The sequence below is a fragment of the Seriola aureovittata genome, chromosome 12 (genome assembly GCF_021018895.1).
Source record: "Seriola aureovittata isolate HTS-2021-v1 ecotype China chromosome 12, ASM2101889v1, whole genome shotgun sequence".
NCBI classification, from domain to species: domain Eukaryota; kingdom Metazoa; phylum Chordata; class Actinopteri; order Carangiformes; family Carangidae; genus Seriola; species Seriola aureovittata.
The window spans coordinates 5,075,236-5,084,151 of NC_079375.1; the positions used below are offsets into that span (position 1 = coordinate 5,075,236).

An 8,916-nucleotide genomic window follows, 5' to 3' on the forward strand; every position below is an offset into this window, starting at 1 on the left:
CATACTGGAAGGTGAATTTCCTCTACATCTTCAGCTTTCCAGCAGATGCCTGAGGGTCGCCAAAATTGACTGGTGTTTGGAGTTGTTCATAATTCCCCCCATCTTGACTGAAGCCCCAGTTCCTGCTGAAGAAAAGCAGCTCCAAGCATGATTCTGGCACCACCACATTTCACTGTGGTATGGTGTTATTTAAGTAACGTGCTGTGTTGTTTTTGTGCCAAATATACCTTTTTAGAATTATGGCCACAAAGTTTAGCCTTGATCTCATCAGACCACCTTTTCCCACGTGGTTCTGGGGGACTGGATGTTTGTTTTTTTTTTCTTTGCAAAATTTGCCGGTCTTGGATGTTTGTCTTTGTGAGAAAAGCCTTTTGTCCGTCTACACTACCCCGTAGCCCAGACATATGAAGAACATGGTTTTGTGGCCAGAAATTCCTGCAGCTCCTTTAATGTTGCCATGCGCCTCTTGGCAGCCTCCCTGACCAGTTTTCTCCTCGTCTTTTCATCAGCTTTGGAAGGGACATCTTGTTCTTGGTAATGTCACTGCTGTGCCATATTTTCTGCACTTGTTGATGATTGTCTTCCCTGTGCTCCTTGGTATATCTAATGTTCTGGGAATTATTTTGTACCCCACTCCTAATCAATACCTTTTCAACAAAAAGATCCCACTCATGCTTTGGAATCTCATTGTGAACCATGGCTTTTGCAGTAGGATGCAACTAAGAAGATGTCAGGAAAATCCTACAACAGCTGAACTTTATTTGGGGTCAATCAAATCACTTTAGTCAGGTGTATACTAGCTACTATTGAGCATAAGTTTGTATGTGATTGCCTGTTTGTGAATAGACTGAAATGATAAGAATGTGCACAATAATGTTTAGGAAGATGTTGAAGATTTTCACTGCGTTTTCAGGCTGTAGAAATTTTAAAATTTTTTTTTCCATATGTAACACAAATTTAGACCCACTTCAATATCTTACAGGAACTTGACACATCTTGTCTCCTCATCTCTCCCATCCTCTGTTGGGATTGACTGTCTCTCATTTTATCTCTTGGAAAAGTAGCTTTCAATAGTTTACCCAAAGTTTTTTGCCACTGTTAAAAGATAGGAGCTGGATAAGATTACTGTGGAGCCACTGAGATTTCAGTCAATATGAGAGAGAATTGTTGTGACAATGTTGTGCTGCAGAGTTGACAGCATGATCAATTCCAAGTATTCAGAGCAAATCTGCAAACAGATCATAAGTTGAAAGATGTGGCCTTGCTTTAAGCTATGATTTTGCTTTTTAAGTAATTTACAAAAATAGATGTTTTTTTTTCAGCGAAGGATGACAAAAAGCCTGAACTGCATCTCTATACTACGTATTTTCTCATAAGATTTTCATGATTAAGGCAGCTTTATATGCAGAAATCTTAACCTGATTAGACTACACTCACAGATTCTTCATATTTTCTCAGCTATCCTCCTTAATATCTTTGTCCATCCAACCTCCAGTGTTTTAACAGACTGCCCTCCAAAACCAGCTAGCTCGCCCACCACCATCATTTTCCAGATTTGGCCAGTAGTCATGGCATGTAATGGCTGAGAGGGTTAGTCTGTGCATAGCCCACACATCCAGCTTATCTCGGTCTGCAGAGAACGAATGAAACAAAAGATTAAATAAAGGATTTGTCGCTAGCAAGGCTGCGGCTAACGATTTTCCCACTAGCATAAACGCTTTTCCAGATAGCTTTTTCAATCACATAGGCTATGCTACAGCTACAGCAGAGATTGAAATTGTCCCAAACATTGCAGTCCAACTTGTAGCCTTAAGCAAAATGGTTAGGCTTAAGTCTTTTGTCTCCCAATGGGGTTAGAACTGGTCATATTAAAGTGAATGCATGACAGCAACAATCTTAGTAAATATGCCTCTCTGTCAAAAATGGAAAAATGGCCAAGACACACTGTGTGAAGTTAAAATATATATAGAAAGTCTTTTTTAAAGACTATATTTGTCTATGTTTTGGTCAACTGCCACCATTACAATATCGAATTAACTACTACAGTTCATGTTTCCAGTATACCCATAGATGTACGGGCAGCTATCACTGGGTTCCTGTTGTACTGAATTACACTTAAAAACATGATGGTCCTTAGGCAAATTCTGGCATTATAAGGAGCATCTTTGTTTCTGACATCTAAGCAGATTTATGGTTTATTCATGGTGTACAACAGCTACATTGAAAGTGTTTGAAAGAGTATGTTACACTGAATCTACAAATGTGTGTATCATGCCTGTGTGTTCAGATTTGACTGAGGTTTGACTTTTGATGCATACTGGGGCAACTGGGCGCTTGTAGCTTCCATGAGCTGCGTGTTGTTGCTACCTCTGCTGCAGCCAACTGATGATCATGTACCGCACAGAGACCAACCCCCCATCCTCCAAACATCCTGAACCTGCCTCAAACCTCTTGACTAACGAGATGTTCTGCTTTGTGTAGGAGGACACCCCCCCCCCCCCCCCCCCCCCCCCCGATCAACTCAACCAACACCACGACAAGTGAGCAAATGCTGATCAGGGATGTGACGTTGAAAGCTTTGGAAAGAGCAAGTAAGTGGAGCTATTTTGTCAAACTATTGTTTTATAATGTAATTAATAATGAACTATAATGCTCAGAAATCACACATGTTGTATGTTCATCGTATGTAGCGATATAAATGACTCAATAGATACCACAACTCCAAATAACATGGAAAGAATACCAAATTAAATACCAACCAATTCCTGTCGTAATATCAAAGGACTGAGGTACAGTACCGACATCATAGATATGAAGGCAATTAAGAAATACAAAGAGCTGTGATATGGGCAACTGGGCATACAAAACAAACAAATAAATAAATAAAGGGGAAAAATACTAAATAAAATGTATTTTTCTGAGCCTAATTTTCAAATCATTTTAATAATGCAAATGATTATGTTTGTTATACTATACAACATACCCTAGCATATCAAAAATGGTCACTCCAACCAGCTGTCAGACAAAGAGCCAGAGGAGACAAACCCCTCCTGCTGTGGATTCATGGTCCACTTGGGCCTGAAACCAATTTGAGACACATAAAGCGCTCTTCATCTTGTGTAATGGCACTGGATCATACTCATCACTTGTACCGCAGGGGTTAAGACCCTTTAAAGAGATTTATTCCAGTTAGTCATTACATATGCTAAACATACCTCTTATCACAACCATCTCGTGAAGACTCTAATTACCATTTAAGGTTAAACTGCCCCAATTTGCATATATGTAAATCATATAGATTTTTTTGCATGGGGTGGTAATAGATTTTTTTCAGCATTTAACCCCATGTTAACGAGGGACTGTAACAAATGGGTGTTCAGTTTCTCCCCCGACCTGCTGTCTGTGCTGTCAGCAGAAACAATTAGGCTTCCTGTGGTCAGACATGATAGTAAAATGGCTAATTACATCGTCGTCGTCTTCTTCTGCCAGCATTCAGCTCAGCCAATCGTTGGACAATGAAATTAGCCATCCAGTTCACTAAAGCTGTGTTGAGGAAATTATTTTGTGGTGGTGCTATATAGTGTGTGTGTCTGTGTGTATTGTGTTTGCTGTGATCAAAAGTCAGCTGTAAAGCTTTATGTTTGAGACCTGAATGCTCATTTTTAATGTAAAAATAGAAATTTTCTCTTGTGAAATGTTGTTTCTGCCTTCCTTTGAGTTCCATTTCCCATTCCAAGTCTCTCTCTCTCTCTCTCTCTCTCTCTCTCTCTCCCTCTCTCTCTCTTCCTCTCTCTCTCTCCAAATTTATGAGACACGCGCATTTGCCAATAAGGGAATTCCACACAGTGAACTGTAGGGAAACAGACTTCAAATGTGTTTTAAATACAGACTGTGCTAGTCTCTTTTAAGCTTTCTTTTCTCTCATGTCTAGCCTAATAAGCAAAGCTGCCAAGCACCCAGCGTCTTGCAAAGTATTGTGTATTTTCCTTTTATGACAAGCAAACTTTTGGATATGATTTTTTTTTTTTTTTACTTCTGCTTTGCTTAAATACAGCTGCAGAACAAACTGTACAAATACCCACATGTTGCTGAAATCTTGAGACAAAACACAAGGAGACGCACTGTGGATGACAACAATTTAGATCTTGAAGTTGCATATAACCATTGTCTCAACAGCTTGAATATTACAGTATTTCAACAGGTGGATTTTAAGAGAATTTGTTAAACCTGGACATTACTAAAAAGGTAAACACAAGCAGTCAGACAATCTACTAATTCTAATTCTAATCTACTAATCCTCAGGCTAGCTGAACCTACTTGAAGAGAAAATTATTATTATTAAACAGTAAAATTATTTCCCTAACTGTCTGATTTAAACAACAGACTTTTACCTGCCGTTTTCTGTGCATATATTTTGATACGATACACTTGTTCTGACTCTGCAGCCTTGTTACACATGTATGAAACTCAAACTCATATATATATATATATATATGAAATCACTCAAACCTGGATATCACCAAAATGGAAGAGGAAGGGGAAGGGATGCAGGAGTTAAGTTAAGAAAGTCTACTTCCAGACCAATGTAGTCCCTGAAAATTAAAGTGGTTTAGATGATCTGGATTAATAGGTACTTCCATTTACCTTCTTTGTCTCTTCTTGATAAGAGCATCTGCTGAATGCCTGACATTGACTGTTACTGTAATAAGGATCTTCTGTCGTGGTAAAGACCGCGTCTACAGACATGTGTGATCCAGTCTGATGGGCTGTTTCTTACCTCGAAGCTACATAGATTGTGACTTCATGTTTTCCTCTGACCTTTCTCAGAGCTCTTTAATGACATGGAGCTCATACCCTGCTGCGTATGGATCTCCCTCAACAAGTGAATGTTTTGCAGTGCTTTGACATTTAACCTTTGCTCACATCTGCTGTGGTCCATCGGCTGCCAAATCTGCTGATATAATTGATTTTTGTGTCACATGCAAGCTGGGTATGTTACCTCCAGGTCCCTCTATAGACGTCCCAGTGATCTCATTTTGCACTTTATCTTGACATGGAAAGTGGCTCCTGAACTTTGTGCCTCTTTCTTCTATAATTATTCTGTATAATTCACTGCATTCCTCCTTATTGTAGGCAGCTCTTACTGAAGGGAGAGCAGTGAGAAAAGGTCCCTAAAGAGGGTTGGCGATCAAAGATTGTGGTTAGAGTTGCATCTCAGATTACTGTCTGGCTGATATTTACCTACATTCGTAACATCAATACTCCATTCGTTACTACATGATCCAGTTGCATAGCGTTTCCTATGCAAACTGTGGGGAAATCAAAATGTTGGTCTGTTATGTAGCATTGGGTTGCACTTTCAAAGGTATATTTATCATTCAACAGATATTTAAAGTCTGCCTGGAGTGGTAAGATATTTGTCTGGGGCAAAACAAACTTTTAAATCCATTATTTCTACAGGCTGCACCATCTACTGCCCTGACTTGCCCTAGGCTAGGGCAGTGAAAAATAGGAGACTGTGAAAGTATTGGATTTAAATGTTGGTTTTGCCCTAAGCAAACATCATCATAGCACAAAAATACCTTTGAATACTCAACACATCGCTTGGTTAAAAGTTAAAAAAGAATACTATGACTTTTTCCCTCAGGTTTGCATTAGGAATGCCAGGCGACCAAAACAGAGTTATGCAAGGACTGCTTAAGTCTAAAATGTTGCTGTTACTCATTATCACAGGTCTCACATGAAATTGTGTAGTACTTCTGCATTTCTTTTACGAATATAATAAAAAAGAAATTAAGAAAATTTAAGGGAAATAATAACATCTGATTTTTTTCTGTTGGGCATGATTCATTTCTATAATAGTGTGTGCTGAAGAATCCAAACAAACTTTGACTAGATGAAAGCAAATAAATGAAATTTGCATATGCTGTCTTTAATGTACTACAAGCATCACGTCTTCTCTACGAACTTATGTCCACTACTGCTCACATCCTCACAGCAAGTTTCATTTTGTTATCATGTTTTGAAACGATGCTGTTTGACATGCATTAGATGGTTCTGTCCATTTATGTGCTATCAAAATAAAAGCCAGGGCCCATCTATCTGCAAATGCTGCAGTTATGGATATAATATAGATAGATATGTCTGCCTCGGTTGCTATGAACCAAAGCAATTTTCTGATCCCATCGTGCCAAGTGCGTGCGTGCGTGCGTGCGTGCGTGCGTGTGTGTTTTCTAAAGTAGATTTTCCCATTCAACTGAATGGGAAAGTGGTCTCAGACATTTGGACCTGACTGTGTATGGGGGTGTAAGATGGAAAATTCACACAGAGTATATATGCCTATATGTATACTTTGTAAAATTAGGACCTAAAACTCTAGAGGAAAGCTTAGCAACATAAGGCCGATGTAAGTGGAAACAAAATACAGTGCATTCGGAAGTATTCAGACTCCTCCACGTTTTTCACGGTTTGCTGTTGCAACCTTAAGCTAAAATAATTTCAATTCATACACCCCATATTAACAAAGTGAAAACAGGATGTTAGACATTTTTGCAAAGGGAAAACTGAAAGGAGCAAAGTATAGAATTAGGGTTCGGTTCCCGGCCAGGCAATATGGTTCTGAAACTGATGCACTAGTGACCTCCCAAGTGTGTTTCTCTTCCTTTCTGCTACAGCATGCTTCAATACTAAACTAATCTGCCCAAGTCTACCCCTGAAAAGGATTAACCATACATATTTAGAAGATGGATGAATGCTCGTATACAAAGAGGAAAACCTGTAACAAACAGGCTACGTGAATCCCTAGTTTCTTGGCTTTACAGGAAGCAGTCACGTTCAGAAATGTAGTGGGTACTTAGTCAGACACAATATCCTAATTTGCATACAAGTCTTGACAGTATTTAAACACTATACCACTACTGATTTAAGAAGTCAACACTTCCAGACAATATTAAATCTGATCATGCATTGGCCGGGAATCGAACCCGGGTCAACTGCTTGGGAAGCAGCTATGCTTGCCACTATACCACCAATGCCTGGAAGAAAGGCATTGCTGTTTCTTCAAATGTAGTGAACACAACACAGCACGCCATAACTTTTACATGCCTGGTTAATAGGGCTGCACAAGTAATCAAAATATCCTCTGACCTAAGGAAGTACATATTTTAACCCAAACCATGATCTTTCCTGCAACCTAACCAAGCAATTTTGTGCCTAGATTTAACCAAACCAAGGGCGTTCAATAAGCTTAACCACATTTATTAGTGTAACCATGACAACGTATGTTTGGTACGCCACTGCCTTAGGGATGCTATTTCAGGTGATGCTCCAATGGTCCATATCAAAAGTAGGGACATGGTCTTTAAGGCTAGAGCACTAAAACTAGTTGTTTAAGATTATAGAAAGATTGTGGTCAGGGTTAAAAGAATCACTGTTATTAGAAAACGCGATGTAAACCTGGATCTCTAGTGTCCATGACAACATCAGAAGGCTCTTCTGATTTGGACACTGGATTAGTAGGCTGGGCAGGTGAAGTGAGGAGGCTGTTTCATTGATTGGACCAAACAGCAATGAGCTTCTGTAAGGACCAACCATGGAGCTGGAGCATTATTGTTCTAGTTATGTATGAACATGTAACTGATACAACCCATTACAACAGAAATAATGCCACTGGCATAGGCGATGACATGTAATTTACATTTTTTTGTGATTTAGCCACTTGACAGACTATAATATTCTATCAATTCATAGCCACAATGTAAACAGACATAGGACTCATTATTACAGCACAAGTCCCTTGCTATCACAGATGGCCCCTATCGATCCATCACCTCAGTGTTTTCCATCTCCCTGCCCCGATGTCAGCCTTCTCTTCTTTCTATTAAATGCTTCAGTGGGAGTTACTAGCCACTCAATCATTTCCTTCCCCTTTGATCAAAGCTGATGAGTGGGGGGGGTGGTCATTGTGCTGGGACTCCAGGGTGAAGAGGCTGGACCCCTTGGGGTCAGCTTCAAGCTCACACAGATATTACATCATGTTTATCTAGGAGGGGTACAGACTCATCCTCAGCCACATGTGCCAGTGTCCTGCAGGATGACTTTGATCTTGACTACCTACTGTCCTGCTGCTTCCCCAGGGTCAGATACAAGTGAAAACCATAACTTCTCTCAGATTAAAGCTGCTAAACCCCCTTTTCCAGGGGCGAAAGATCCTATTGCCTGCCCTCTGACCTTTGACCTGCCCCATGAGGACTGAAAAGGAAAAAATAAAACCCCTGTTAACCGTAGCTGTGGAGAGACAAGAAGCAATATGGCTTTGAAGCAAAGGATAATATGAAAGTATCAAGTCAGTGTGAGACCTGTTTCTGGTTTTATCCCTCTTTCCGTCTCTCTCTGACCATTTCTTGCTGTCAAGGTGATGTTGCCGGGCAACAGCCAAAGGGAAATAGGATTCGGCATGGCAAGGTCAAGACTGAATGCCTCACACATCTTGCTCTTTCTCTCTCACACACACACACACACACACACACACACACACACACACACACACACACACACACACACACACACACACACACACAGCTCTTGTAGTGAACCTTGAGCTAGATGCTGCAAATCCCCTAAAATCCTCCTTGACTTTTTATTTTCATCTGATTCCAAGCCGCCCGACTCTTTGCCCTGCCTTTATCCGTCTCAGACATTGCCTTTTTTCCAGCCACTCGTAATAAAGCTGGGGGGTTGGGGGTGTGGGATGGGAAGAGGTAGCCTCCTTAATGTGCCAAGAGACCATCTTGCTTTTCCACTGCAGAGGTGTGGAGGGATTACTGCCCCGGTGCTGACCTTGTGTGCACAGGGGTCACAGAGATGGTTACTCAGTTTTTTTGGCCATTATCCAGCCAGGCTTCAGTGGTGGGGACT

The 8,916-nt window shown here is 40.4% G+C and overlaps 1 non-coding gene across 1 annotated transcript; it reads right to left on the reverse strand.

Annotated features, from left to right (window-relative positions):
- Positions 1-6,962: 6,962 nt before the first annotated feature.
- On the reverse strand, positions 6,963-7,034 carry trnag-ccc (transfer RNA glycine (anticodon CCC)). The gene has a single exon. It is a non-coding gene; the product is annotated as a tRNA-Gly (tRNA).
- Positions 7,035-8,916: the final 1,882 nt, after the last annotated feature.